This window comes from Xiphophorus hellerii, chromosome 22, assembly GCF_003331165.1.
Source record: "Xiphophorus hellerii strain 12219 chromosome 22, Xiphophorus_hellerii-4.1, whole genome shotgun sequence".
Classification (NCBI taxonomy): domain Eukaryota; kingdom Metazoa; phylum Chordata; class Actinopteri; order Cyprinodontiformes; family Poeciliidae; genus Xiphophorus; species Xiphophorus hellerii.
The window spans coordinates 11,504,559-11,518,678 of NC_045693.1; the positions used below are offsets into that span (position 1 = coordinate 11,504,559).

General features: G+C 36.5%; 1 protein-coding gene across 1 annotated transcript in view; it reads left to right on the forward strand.

Annotated features, from left to right (window-relative positions):
* kcnk12 (potassium channel, subfamily K, member 12) overlaps positions 1-14,120 on the forward strand; it is a 37,745-nt gene that overhangs the window by 1,322 nt on the left and 22,303 nt on the right. The gene's annotated exons all lie outside the window — the stretch shown is intronic.

Sequence of the window (14,120 nt, forward strand, 5' to 3'; positions counted from 1 at the left end):
TCATCTGAGACTCCTTGTTTTACAGAAAATTCATCTAGAATAAGACTCAACTCCTATTAAAGTCCTTCTGATTAACCCCAAATAAAGTTCAGCTGTGCTAGAAGGAGATTTTCTTAGCAAAACACCACAGAAAACAATAAAGACATCCATGAAGCAGAGAAAGAAAATATTGGAACTTCACATTTCTGGGAACTGAATGTTCCCCAAAAACCAGTGACAGAAAGTGGCTAGCTAAGAGGCATGCAGCTACATTTAAGTGTCTGCAGGAATTTCCAGCAAGTACTGATGGTGTTTAAAATGTCACTATATGGGGGACAAACGTGGCAATATATGAACCTTTTCTCTGAAATGACACCCAAGTTTGGTGTAAATGAGCAAAAAGCTATTTAAAGCTTCACAATAAGCCTAAAAATGATGTTAAGATCAGAAGTGAAACTCCTTGTGCCCAGAAGTGAAACACAGTGAAGCATGGTGGTGGCAGCATCATGCATTGGGACCTTAGCCATGTTCCAAATACCAGTCAAAGTTGACCCAAAACCTTCAAACTTTTCTAGAAAGCTAAGGATGAGGATGAACTTTAGATTTCTGCATGACCATGACGCAAAGCTTGAATTACATCATCTGAAGGAGACTTAAGAGGAGAAAGAGATGGCAGACCAGAGTGAGATTTAAACTACAAAACGGTTTGAAAAAAGTTGTGAACAGAAAACGTTATCATCAGAAAGAGTTGAAAGTTTCTTGTAAAGAACAGCGGACAAATATTATCAGATCAAGAAGTGCCAAATAGACTGGCACGTAGTGGAACCAACACAAAGTACATGTTCAGTCCAATTTTATTTTGTTGTTTACTATTATTTATTTAATACACTTGAAGTTTAAAATGAATGTGTCACATGGTGATTTAAACAAAAGTTTTGAATGAAAAGGAGTAGCTGGAGGAAAGAAATCTTATATAGTCTACCTCTTATTGCAAAAGTCAATTCAATATAATATTAGCAACTAAGCATCAATCAAGATAACTTTTTAAAAACAAAACAGGCTACATATAAAAACATTAAAAAAGCATATTTATATTATATTTGTAATGATGCAGCACTCTACTTGCTTTCATTTTTTATTTTGTATTTCCTCCTAACAGATTTAAGATTGCATTTAAAGTGAGCTGCACAGGTCAATGGTGGAGAAAGTTCTGAACAATTATCTTGATCTCCTATAATTTTAACAGGGATGTGTAAACAGTTTATATCCACTGTGGTGGTTTCTTCTTGAAAACATAAGTTAGAAGGTGTCCTAAAGCTGAAAATGAGGAACCACCTCACACTGAGAAGACAGTAGAAATTAAGTAATTTCAGGCCAGATGGGTTTTGGAGCCACATGTCTTTCTAAATGGTTAAATAATCATATCATTACTTTCAGTCTGGATATCTGAGGGACTGGAGCAGTCTCCCTGTGGATCACTTTCTTTCCGCTGACTCGTTTGCAGAATACCAGATTAAACTCTTCCGTTTTTTGAGTTAGCTTTTATTTTGGTCGTGTGTTAAATTTTTGGCTCTGATGGACTTTTGTAAATAGGGGCAACATCTGACTTGTTTGCCATTTGGATTCGCTCGCTCATCACTGGCTATAGGACAGCACCCATGGGTGCAGCCTCTCTTTTTTTGTCACATTTCTCATCAAACTAACAGGAATGTCAATGAGAAGCCCCTTCTACTCTCCTCCCCCCGTTTAACATTTACTCATGCAATAGGTCAGAAAAGAGCAAGTGTACCTCCCAGGGCAACCCGAGGGCCAACGGTGTAACGCTCTGCATGCCTGATGACTCTGACATCCACTTTCCACCCAAATACAGTCCTTACAGAAAGTATTTAGTTCCTTTTTTCACATTTGTTATGTTATGTAACCTTTAAAGAATTTAGTAACATCTCATGGGATTCACCAACACAACAAAGCTCCTAGCTGTGACATGAAAGAGAGAGTAACTTTTAGTTCAGCCCTCTTTTACCCGGATACCCCTAAATGAAATCTTGTGCAACCAGCTGCCTTCAGATGTGAACGCAGATTGGTGGACGTTGCTGAAATTAACAATCCTAAACACATTTTTTCTTCAGTAGGGACAGGAAAACAAGAGTTCATGGTCAAGTAAAGTTTATTTTTATAGCACATTTCAGCAACCAGACAGTTCAAAGTGCGTTACATCATAAAAACATTATACAGCCATCATTAACAAAACAAGCAATAAACATTACATTTTGTCAAATGGCATCAAAATCATCAAAATCAACTTTTCACTTGCTACTAAACAAATGCAACTCTTAATAGCTGGATTTGAAGTCTTGATTTAGAGGAACTCAGTGTTTCAGCTGTTTTCCTTCTGGAAAACATCTGAAAGTTCATTCCAGATTTGAGGAGCATAGAAGCTGAATGCTACTTCTCCATGTTTGGTTCTGGTTCTGCAGATGAAGAGCAGACCAGAACCAGAGACCTGTGAGATGTCGATGGCTGACACAACAACAACAGCAGATCTTTAATCCATTTTTGTGCTACGCCACAGGAAGATGAATGGAGCTTGAGTTAATATTTAGCACCTTTTACTGGAATTACAGCTGCAAGTTTATAGAAACGGAAACATTTGCCAATGTCACTTCACTCTGTGAAAAGCAATTTTAGAGTCTTTCCACAAATTCTCGGTTAGAATCAGGTCGGGATTTTGACATTAATATGCTTTTAAGCCCTATTCCATGGCTCTGGCTGTATATTTAATACTGTGCTGTTAAAGATTAACCTCTGCCTCAGTCAAGTAAAGTTTTGTTGTTCCTGGCAGGTTTTCTTCAAGGATTGACACACATTTATTATAAACCCTGACCAGTTTCCCAGTTCCTGCTGAAGAAAAGCAGATCTACTCCTTTGTTTCACTAGGTGTGGACAACTTCATTTTGTCGACAGATTCGTACCTGAGTTGTACCTCTAGTCAGCAAGGTCACTCTCAGCTGTTTCTCTGATTAATGCTTGTCTCCTAGTTTTGGTGGATGACTGTCTCTACCTTGGAACCTTTTAGATACTTAGTGGAGCAGCTAATGAGCAATGTTTAAAACATAGAATATTCTTAAATAATCTAATCTTCCTTTAAACTTCTCTACAATTTTATCTTTGACCTGTCTGCTGTGTTCCTTTGAGGACAAAAACGATTAATCGGATTAATCGTGATGAACTGAGTATTGAAATAATCGTCAACTGATTTAGTAATTGATGAATTGTTAACTAAAGTGTACAAACTTAAAAAAATAGGCCAGATGCTGAAATAACATATCAAGAGCAGAGATTAAGCCAAAACTGTAGGAACTCCTCAGATTGTATAGTTTTAGCTTCACCCAGTTCAGTAGGAATGCTGTTATTGCAGATTAGGCAATAAAATCTTTATTTAATTTAAAAAAGAAAGTGAATTGTTTGTTGATTTTCATATTTTATTGTGTTTATACTATTGTATTAAAGAGGCTTAAGTAGTTAATTGAAAAATCTGTAGAATGTGCAATTTTTTTATCTGATGAATTGATTAGTCACCAGAATAATCAATTGCTAAAACAATTTTTATCTGCAGCCCTATTTCCTTTGTGAACATAAGGTTTGTTCGCTAATGCTCTGAAACAAACCTATGAATCTTACGAGTTTAATCCAATATGCACATATGAGATTTGACTTGTGAGGCAATATGTCATAGCTTATTTAATTTGGGTGTTTCAATTAAAGAAAGATGAATACAAATTTAGCTCAGATGACAGATTTTTATTGATTTATTATTATTTCCCTATTACTTCTCTTACTTTGTGTTGCGCTATCTCGTAAAATCCCACTAACATACATTGAAATTTGTGGTTGTGCCGAGACAAAATGTGAAAAAATTGAATGCACACTTTGGCAAAGCCCTTTGGACAGAGAGTGAATATAAATGGATGAAAACAGTCCAGGTTATAATCAAAGCTGACAGCAGCTTTATCTCAGACCTCGCCCTAAACACAAACATATATTCGTATACGTGCAACATGATGGCATACCCCTGGCTACTACTTTTAATTGAAAGCTGCAGCGAGACAGAATGTGAGAGGAAACTGATGGTCATGTTTGCTATGATTCCTCGGGGAAAATTGGATTCACATAGGCAGAACTGTCACAACTTTATTTACTGTAGACCTGTCAGGAGAGCTTTATTGGCCCTCCCACCTTCCGCTCTTGGATACACAAATGCACTCATACGCAGCTCTCAGGGCGACCGCGCACTCAGCCACCGCAGCTGTGTTTGCTTACATGTCTGTGGCAGGTTGTCCTCCTTTGTACTTTAGTTGTCATGCAACATCACTGTCTTCCCTGACAGGTAGATTATCTAAACTGACTCAGCTGTGTGGGGAAAGGAGGGAGTTAAAGTGAGATGTTAATTTTCTGTGTTTCTCCAGTAGTTTTTCTGTTAGATTTCCTTTTGGGATTTCATCCAGCTTTGATCTCCTCCACCAACCTCATCCACATGTCTGCATATGCTGTCTTTTGGCATGCTGGTGAGCTGCTGATATGAAAGGGATTTGAGGACCTCCCCACATCACTTTTTATAAGAGCGGCTTTCCCCCCTGTGAGCTCTGGATGCTCCTCCTAAACACTTCCTGTCTCTGACTCAGCTGTGGGAGAGGCTTCAAATCAGCAGTGACTCTTTGCTCCCCTTGATGTACCTCCATGGTATCACTTTGAAAGATAAAAGCAAAGCTGTGGCCACATGATGCGGTTGTTTACCAGAGGTTTGTGCTCAGGATCACTGACTATTAGGTGCTTTCAGGGATGCGTTGTTGTAGGAATACAGGAAAGATTGTCCAAAAAATGCTTTCTCGCTCAAATGGGGTCAAAACAACTGCAATGTTTGCTGACTTTAGATAATCGGAAATGAGAACATCTGCTGCTCTGTGGCCTTTCAGTGCATAACAAGAGTTTTCCTCCAGCAACTACTATATTATTCTTTTAGGCTGGTGAACCCACCGGTGCAAAATAGGTATTTTGGATTAAGAACCAGATAGGATGTTCACCACTTTTTCAAATATAAGCCAAGCTGTTTCCCATGGCAACCATAATCTTAAGTCATTTTCTCTATCAAGCCACCATGCCCTCTTAACCCCAGAACAGTAGCACATACTTTGTTCCTCCATCACTAATTTATATTCAGCTGTTAGTCACTTTGGCGCATTTCTCACATCTCTGTTAAAATTTGCAAATTTTTTAACAAATTTTGCACTGATTTTGCATTTAGTGCTCAAATTAATTAGTGCAAACTATAAAACTTAGTTTGAACTAAGGCTGCAGTATATCATCAGTGACAGCTGAGGTTCACCTGAGAGAAACTGTTCAATTTGGGAAACGTTTTCAGGAATGTATGATAAATAAATGCTTCAAAGATTCTGACAACTAGTTCAACATTTTCTTTAATGAAAAAAGTCCATCTGTATGACGCATTAGCTAAAGTGATCTGATAAGCAGTTAAGAGTAAGAGAAATTTTCGGTTGGGCAGGAAAAGTCTGTAGAAAATATGTATGATAAGAACAATTTTTAAGAAGCTTGGAAAATTCAAGCAGACAGGAGCTCACTCTGTAGGAGATATCTAAGTCAAGTAATCAAGTAATGAAATGAGGAACATTTTAGAGAATGATTATTCAGCATTCATAAGTGTTGTTCATTTTTGACTGATAAGCAAATGAAAATGTCATAAACACAGAATTGATATGATTATGGGGTTAAGGCAGTGTTGTTCTAATATGTGCACAAAGTAGAGAATCTCTGAAACATTCCCAAGGAGAATAAAAACAGCGACATTTTTACTTTCCACATATATAGAAAAAAAAGAAGCAACAATAATTAAAACAATAATTACAGAACATGTTCACTAACTGCAAAGGGTTTCTTGGTAGCTGTTGCGAGGTAAAATGGCATGACTACAACTTCCCTTGATTGTAAACGAACCTCAGAAAGGTTTTACTCTTTTGGTGGCATGCCAAAGTCACCAAGCAATCTCTAATCTAAGGTGGAAATCACCAAACTACATGCATGTGGAAAAACACAGGGATGTGAGAACAGAAACACACTTATTTTTGTGATGTCAGTAAGTAGCCAGGTCATTGAGAGAGCAGTAGAGTGCTTGGGTGGAAATCCCCTGATGTTATTCTTCTTTAATGAGGTTGAATGAGGTTGGCACCTTTTATGGTCCCCACCAGTTGCTGATTTAATACTAAGTTGTAAAACCTCTGACTTAAGTTCAGCCGACAACACAGGTAATTAGGTTTTGACATAAAATCACAGTTAGTGGTAAAATCGATACATTTTCCTATTCTTCTGCCATACCTGATGAAACAATAAATGTTTAAGTTTTCTTAACATATAAAATTAACCCAAAATATTTTAAAATGTTTAAATATTTTAGACATCTTGGTTAAATGTTCTTGGCTTTAAAGGATGAAACACTTGTTGAGTGTGAGACGTTTACTGTCAAACATCTAACATGTAGGTCAGAAGTTTACATACAGTCATGAATGTCAGATTGATTTTGTGAAGTTCTTTTTAAACCCAGAGTAATATCTGGATTCATGTGATTCAGCAAAAAAAAAAAAAACCTTTTTATTGCTATCAACAACCTAGTAGCATAAATGTCAGAAATGGTGAAGTTCATTGAACTTGTTTGGTCACCTGCAATGAACTGTTTTAAGCAACCAGATGAACTTATCAGATGCAATGAGGAGCAGCTGCAGTAAAATGAAAGCAGGGAAACCAAAGGAATAATTAGCACAGTGGAGCTGGACCAAGACGAAAAGATCTGGAACCAAAAGGGAAAAAGCCTGACAAATAATCTAAAAGAAATAGATACAAATACACGAGAAACAGAACAGAAGAATAAACAAAAAAACTAAACTTAAAGGGATGCACATGTATGTCAAAAACTTAGAAGTTATAATAATGAACTAAATATGGGAAGACCATAAGAACATAAATAAACCACAAGAGAAATATTAAAATGCAAACACTAAGGAAAACCATAACGTAAAATCCCCATGATAAATTCAGTGGTTTGCAACCATTCCAATCCAAAGAGACATTTCTGTTCTCATTCAAGTTAAATAAAACTTCACTAGAGTCACAATGCAGTTTTATTTATTTATTTATTAACATTGTGTTTTGAAAAGGACAACTTACAATTTCCTACCGTAAATTTGTCGTCATTTTTAAAGAACCACTATTTTAATTTGCATTTAAATTAAAGAAAACCATATGGAGAACGCATATATTTTCTTCTATGATGTGTTCATATTTGTGGGGGAAAATGGCATAGTTTCCAACCTATTTAGAAGAAAATTTGTTTTAAAAACATTTCTGATACTTTTAGCGTCATTCTGTTGTGAAAATAAAATACAGTTATTCCATGAAAAACTGCAAAACTGGCATTTTTTATTAAATGTATATTTAAAATATCAACATTTGATTCATTTTTAGCCAGTTATTACAGCCATTGTGGAAGATCCAAAAAGCCACTTGTGGTTCCAAATGCAGACTAAAATAATCATTTTATATTAAATATTCACATTCTGCCAAGACGATTGGACAAATTCTTATCCAGAATTATGACAAGAGCTTGTTGATGTGTGTAAAATGTGTAGCTGAAGTCCTTTTAACAAGATTTTAGTGGGGTGTATGCAACATGTTGACTGTGTGAAGAAAATCTACAATAATTTGTGGGGGGAAAAATTGGATAGTTAAAATTCTTCGTATTACAAGCCAGAATTAAAATGACATGCATGCCTAAAATGAGCTGAACAATTGACCCAGAAGGCTCCCTCTTTCCAAAGCAATGATCATTTGACAGACAAAAAGAAAAACATCCATGGTGTGTATTTTCCAATCACAACTCATTTATCGTGTGTGGGCGCCTGGCCGACTCTGAAACCTTTCTACTGACAAACAAGAAATACTGTTTACAGGAGACTCCAACATTCGTCTGGCTGTTGGTTCGGCAAATCATTCCCCAAAGGACCACCAGTGCCTAATGACTTCACTGATCCCCTGATTTTTCCTTCAGCATTATTTATTTCTCCAAGTATTTACCATGATGAGCCAGGCTGTCCTTTCAGGCAGTCATGAAGTGAATCTTTTTCTACAGAAGAAAAGCTTTGCTGTAATTAGTAGCTCTTTGTGATTACTTTTTTCATAATTAACTATAACTAATAATTAACTTTGTACACCTTGATTTATCTGGATACCGTGTTGTCTCTTTTCATGTCTAAAAATTACATTAAGCTGTATATTTAATCAAGATTTCAGACCTTGATGTTAGAAAAAAGTATCAACCTCTGACTAAGTTCTAAGTTTATTATTCTATTATTCTAAGTTTATTTTGTTATGTAAAGCAGTTCAATTAAAAGCATCGCGCAATAACCTATTGTGTTGAGAACAGCAAACAAGCAATAAACATTATGTTTTTTGAATGCCATGATCAAAATCATCTGCAAATATTGGAATGAAGGCTAAAACTTTTTAAGAGGCTTTAAGAGACTCAAATTCTAATATACTGCAAACCTGGAAAATGCATCATAGACGAAAGCGATGCACTAATAGTCCAACTCAGGGTTTAACTTATGACCAAAGGAGTTTACATGGAGACAAAAGAGGCTGACTTCCAGCAGAGTTTATTCTAATAAATGACCGTTGCATGATGCAGAACTTGGCAGAAGTCAATGAGACTGAAAACCAGACAACAATCTGGGAAGGAGGTGAGATGGGATGGGGAAATTTTTAGATGCCGAACAAGATTTGCATTCATGTTAGCCAAAACTTAAAGCCAGGTGACATAAAGCAAGAATATCACATATAACAGTTTCACAATACTGTTTTCAATGGCAACTGATGAGGAATTGCTGCTGGCGGGAGACTCAACTTCCCCCAAATCTAAAAAAAACCAAAAAAAAACAGCAAAAGTAGAAAACAAGACAGCGTGCGTGATAGTAGCACCTCCTGTTAGCTTGGCCATGTGAGAATAGTAAATCACATTCTCAGTTTGCAGGAACTCTAGTTCATATCCTGCCACATATAACATCCTGTTGAGTTCGTGGATTATTTATGATGCTATGTGTAGCTAACTAGTATTGGAATGAAAAAAGTCAAATATAAACATGAACAGGTAATTTTTCACAGTAATTTCACCCTGTTATTTAATTTTGTTTAGTTGTGGTTTGAGAGCGTCTTGCACCATAGATGGTTTAAGAGCTCACAAAGTTTTTAAATAATAAGGCCAGTTTCTCTGCTGCTTCAGTTGCTTAAAGGTTTCTGCTTGATGAAGTGAGTAATGCTTCATTTATGCAGACAGAGAGTCTGCAGACAGTGCATTTTATTGGAATAAAAGAGATTTCTATTGTGTTAAAGTTGATCTGCTGCCTCTTATTAATTTCACCGTTTTCTCAGAAAGAAGAAGGGATTAAGTTTATTTTCAACACAGAGGTGCTGTTTGAGTTTAGCACCTTCATAGAGTCCACAGCATTAAACATCACAATAAATTGGTTTGAAGGGTCAGACATAATCAGAATTGATGCAACAATAAGGTGTAGTTTCATTATAATGTTTAATGATTTCTCAAATAACAAAAAGTTTCTGATCAGGAGATGCTGACTGATCAGCAGCAGCGCAGGGCTTTAATTTCCCCTGAAGGGGGAAAGCTGCTCCCATCAGGTATGAAGGGAAACCAATTATTCCTCTTGTAAACACTGCCTTGTACACACGTCAGGAGAGGTTGTACATTCAACCACTGGGCAGTGGAGCTGTGGGCACGAGGTCAGAGGTGGGGTCAGCGTTTTACAGACACATCTTTCATTATATCTCTCATTTAGCTGAGGTCCAAATGATGGGACGTGTCCCCTGGGAGAGCCAGTCAGGCAGCAGATGCTTCCACAATTAGGGGGGAACGGGTGAAGCTGTTGTCCAGAAAAAAAAAGAGCTCCACGTCAACAAAGGCCAGAAGGTATGAAGGTTTCAGCTGGGAAATTTCTACCCTGGTTCGTAATGAGGAAGACCAGGTCTGACTCTGTGTTGGAGGAGATGTGTGGCTGGATACAAAATGTTAAAACTCTTCCGGTTTATTAAATGCATTTTAATTGAACTTTAATGGAAAGACCAACATGACCTTGTTAATTATTTTAAAGTGAAAGGAAAAGAAAATATAAAAATAGTTTAAAAATACATACTATGCCATTTGTTTGCACTGAACCCCTTTTACTCTGAGATCCCTAAATAACTGTCAATGCAACTAATTAGTGCAAATTAAACCTTCCAGTTTAATTTGAGTATTAACTGAGCTGTTCTGTAAATGCCTCAGAGGTTTATGAGAAACTATTGGAGCACATTAAGCATCATTATTGTCAAGGATCACAACAGTTTAAAGCAGAATAATTTTTATTTAAAACAATTGACCAAACTTTCAACATCTAATGGAGGGCTGTTGAATTTCTCATCCGAAGATAAAACAAATGACACAACTATAACTTTTTAAGACAGCAATGTGTCTTTACAAGTTAAATGTTTGATTTCCATCTGTGCAAAGCTGTAATAGCTATAACCCCTAATATTTGCACTTATCATTACAACAAAAAGTGATTTTACAAAGTGTTGAATTGGTGGGTAAAGATAAAACAGAGTTTTCTTTTTTTTTAACCATTGTACCCAACTTTTCTACTTGTTACACATGTATTACTTGTGTAGGTGTAGCACATAAAAATCTGTCAGGGCTGGTTGTTTTAATATCGCAAATCTGAAACCATGTTTCACGTTTAATCTATACTTTTCCAATTGATTTCTGACCGCTGATGTTTGAAAGGTTTCATATGAGAGCCTGCTTGTGTTGTGCTAGATGGAGGAACCTGACTTTAACTGGCTTGATGAAGAGCTCTAGTGTTAGCAGCTTGATTTATGAAACCCAGATTTCTTGATCTGATTAATTCTGGCAACCAGTAAATAATCAGGATGCAGAATTGGCAAAAGAGCAGAAAGAAGCAGAAAGGAACCAAAAAAGAAAACTAAATTACCAGATAGGGAGTGAGTGGAAAATGACTAAGAGCATCACAAAATCTGGTCTCTGGCATGAAATCATGAGGCTCAGCTGGTGGTCAGACTTTTTAGCACATGCTGTCTTAATTCCTGTAATCAGCAGACAAGCAAAGAAAGATGAGTGCTCCTCAGAAAAGCACAGTAGCAGACATTAAAGAATACAATAAAGAAAATAAACTCATGAACAATCAGTCAGGATAAGGACTCTTTACATAAGTATGTGACATATTCTGTTTTATAATCTTTCTGCATATGCTGCATAGTCTACAAACTCTTCCTTTTGCACACTGAACAAAGCGGACATACTCTACTTAAAGTCTTCAGTGCTGCACTAAACTACATACAGTTTTAACCCTCTGACTTTTAATAGTGTAGCATTGCCCTACATTTCCAGTCTTAGCCTTCCTGTTTTTATTCTCATTAAGGAGGGCACAAGAGCCTGTTCTGCTAACACAGTTTCCATCAATATGGTTGCTATTTATAACCCTCAGTTAGGGCTGATAGCTGACAGCTGCCAATTAGGACATTAGGACGACTTTCTGTAGAAGTTTCGGGGTTTATGTATCTTATCATTAGTCACTGCACAGATATTTCAGAGAAGAACAGTTGCTAAAAAATTGAGCAATGGGTTTCAATGTTTTGAGAGAAAGTGGATATGCCCAGTTAGAGCGAGAGGCTATTGTACAGTTTTGTGTTTTGGGATGTTTATTCCTTGGGATAAATTGTGTCCTGCTTGTACTTGCCCCCTGGCAGCTACTGCAGCATCCTGCTCCACAATAGCTGTAGCCACCCACAATGGGAGACAAGGCAAATAAGATAGTTTAACGCCACCAAACAGACCCACATTCTGATTTGTTTTGCTTTAAATGAGGTCTGGTTTAGTCTCAGTGCAGTCGAAACCTTTCAGAATGACAAATAATAACATGGGAGTGACAAGAGGAGGAGAAATAACTAATAAGACAACTGTTGATGCAGTCACAGTAACCTGGTAAATATTTAAATAAAATTTTACTACAATCAGAGTAAACTAAACGTAAGCACATTCTGTAGTTTTATAGTTTTACTGGAGGTACAAAATTTATATTGCACAAATACTAGCTTAAACAAACGTCTTCTTTTGCAGCACCATGGACAGCACCAAAATGTCTCTGCACGCAAACAGATTATTTTATTTTGGGGGGTTTATAACGTCCTGTTGGAGCCACACACTCATTTCCACAGAACATCAGTCACATGAAGAGTCACAGACAGACTCCTTGTACTAATTACATGCACCACCTCCTTTGCCCTGTGATATTAAAATTGATCTTTAGAAAAGCCGGACTTAGACAAGATACTTTCAGTCACAAGCTGATTGCTCATAACCTAATCCCAAATTAGCTGCCTTATTGTTTTATTTAAGATCTCTGCAGATGAGGAAATCATAGACTAGAGTGCATGCAAAATGCAAAATTTCTCATTTGTTGACAGGAATTACACCACATGTATGCTTTCACAAGCACTGTTCCCTTCCTTTCTAAATTTGAGAATCTAGTAACAAATCACAAACATTTCATTTTATTCCACACAGCGTCACAAGGGAGAGTCACATTAACTTTCTAGCATCAAAGAGAGATTAGGTAACACTGCAGACATTGAGTTTCTGCAGCTTTTCCACTGGCTGGGGTGGAAACAGGATAAAATGTGTGAATGGAACAAAAACACATATTTCTCCACATTTTATTTCACTTTACATATTTTTATATATTATAATAAAGATGCTTGTTGCCTTTCCAACTGATTACTTTATACTGAATGACATCATCATGTAAAAACAAAGAAAACAAAACAACCTAATGAAATCAGATGTACATTGAATAGCACTTCAATCCAAAATATATTACGTTCCAATCAGATCATTTAATGATAACTTGTAAAAAGCCCAACTGATTGCGTCTAGTCATTGATTTTTCTGCTAATCTTTGTCCCGAGCAAGCATGTGGCGACAGTGGCATGCAACCATTTCCCTGTAACAGGAAGAAACCTCCAGCTGAGACAGACTCAGCATGAGAGACCAGGACAGGAAGGAGACACGGTGTAACAACAGCATTAGTGGACCAGGAATACTTTTTGAAAAAGACAAAGGTAGAAAAAACATAAAGTAAAATTAAGGCATAACCTGAAAACAGCAGGAGAAAAAAACAAAGTTCTCCAGAAAATTCACCAGTTATCAACAACAATAATTTGAAGAAAAGTTAGTGAACAACATGACCTGGAAGTTAACCCGATAAGCTTAGATGATGAAAATAATTAATGGCATTCATAATGGGTGTTTTGTAGAGTAACTGCAGGCCAATGTGTTAAAAAAACACATTCATTCATCCGAATATTTATTCTGAAGCATAAGTTTTTAAAAGAATCTAAATATCTACTTATTTTTTGGAGGAGAGGTTTAATATGAACAAAGTGAGAGTCATTGTGTCTAAACTTCGTCTTTGTCTGAGGGAGCTCTTTTCTTACTGAAGTATGGTCTGCAGTGCAGCGATAAAGCTTCTACAAGGATTCCTAATGGCTTTATGACGAGAAATAATGCCAAAAAAATAAATCAGAGTTCTGTCCTTCCATATTCTCGTAGTTTTGTGATTATAAATGTCAGTTCACAATTTGACTTAATGCCAGGCTTACAATAATAGGCAATTAATGTTGAGAAGGTGCATGAGGAGATTGCTGCTTGGCAATTTAAATGAAGCTTTTACCACTACAACATCTTTCAGAAATTACAAAAAATATATACATTGTCAGTTTATTAAACTTCCCTTATTTCTTTATAATAGGAAGCAGGTCTTAGCTAACGATGTTTATGCACTACAAAGACACAAAGTATTACAGAGTATTTTTTGTCCGGTTTCTAGAGCAAATCTCTTCAGATAAAATCAACTTACAAGTCAGTTTTCAGCAAGTTATAGGAGCTTGTTTTAAGTCAATAATTCCTTAATATTCATAAAAACAACTAGTTGCGCTGCCAGATTATTTCA